A 1583-nucleotide genomic window follows, 5' to 3' on the forward strand; every position below is an offset into this window, starting at 1 on the left:
ACAGGGATCAAGATCATTTCCAAGAAAAAGAAATGCAAAAAAACAAAATGGCTGTCTGAGGGGGGCCTTACAAATAGCTGTGAAAAGAAGAGAAGCAAAAAGCAAAGAAGGAAAGGATATACCCATCTGAATGCAGAATTCCAAAGAATAGCAAGGAGAGATAAGAAAGCCTTCCTCAATGATCAGTGAAAGAAATAGAGGAAAACAATAGAATGGGAAAGACTCTTTAAGATAATTAGAGACACCAAGGGAACGTTTTATGCAAAGACGGGCTCAATAAAGGACAGAAATAGTATGGACCTAACAGAAGCAAAATATATTAAGAAGAGGTGGCAAGAATACACAGAAGAACTGCATAAAAAAGATCTTCATGACCCAGATAATCATGATGGTGTGATCACTCACCTAGAGCCAGACATCCTGGAATATGAAGTCAAGTGGGCCTTAGGAAGCATCACTAAGAACAAAGTCAGTGGAGGTGATGGAATTCCAGTTGAGCTATATGAAATCTTAAAAGATCATGCTGTGAAAGTGCTGCACTCAATATGCCAGCAAATTTGGAAAACTCAGCAGTGGCCACAAGAATGGAAAAGGTCAGTTTTCATTCCAATCCCAAAGAAAGGCAATGCCAAAGAATGCTCAAACTACCGCACAATTGCACTCATCTCACACGCTAGTAAAGTAATGCTCAAGAGTCTCCAAGCCAGGCTTCAGCAATACATGAATCATGAACTTCCAGATATTCAAATTGGTTTTAGAAAAGGCAGAGGAACCAGAGATCAAATTGCCAACATCTGCTGGATCATCGAAAAAGCAAAAGAGTTCCAGAAAAACATCTATTTCTGCTTTATTGATTATACCAAAGCCTTTGACTGTGTGGATCACAATAAATTCTGGAAAATTCTGAAAGATATGGAACCTGACCTGCCTCTTGAGAAATCTGTATGCAGGTCAGGAAGCAACAGTTAGAACTGGACATGGAACAACAGACTGGTTCCAAGTAGAAAAGGAGTATGTCAAGGCTGTATATTGTCACCCTGCTTATTTAACTTCTATGCAGAGTACATCATGAGAAATGCTAGGCTGGATGAAGCACAAGCTGGAATCAAGATTGCCAGAAGAAATATCAATAACCTCAGAAATGCAGATGACACCACCGTTATGGCAGAAAGTAAAGAAGAACTAAAGAGCCTCTTGATGAAAGCAAAAGAGGAGAGTGAAAAAGTTGGCTTAAAGCTCAACATTCAGAAAACTAAGACTGTGGCATCTGTTCCCATCACTTCATGGCAAATAGATGGGGAAAACGTGGAAACACGGGCTGACTTTATTTTGGGGGGCTCCAAAATCACTGAAGATGGTGACTGCAGTCATGAAATTAAAACATGCTTACTCCTTGGAAGAAAAGTTATGACCAACCTAGACAGCATATTAAAAAGCAGAGATATTACTTTGCCAACAACGGTCCATCTAGTCAAGGCTCTGGTTTTTCCAGCAGTCATGTATGGATGTGAGAGTTGGACTATAAAGAAATCTGAGCACTGGAGAATTGATGCTTTTGAACTGTGGTGTTGGATAAGACTCTT

This window comes from Capra hircus, chromosome 12 (assembly GCF_001704415.2).
Source record: "Capra hircus breed San Clemente chromosome 12, ASM170441v1, whole genome shotgun sequence".
NCBI classification, from domain to species: domain Eukaryota; kingdom Metazoa; phylum Chordata; class Mammalia; order Artiodactyla; family Bovidae; genus Capra; species Capra hircus.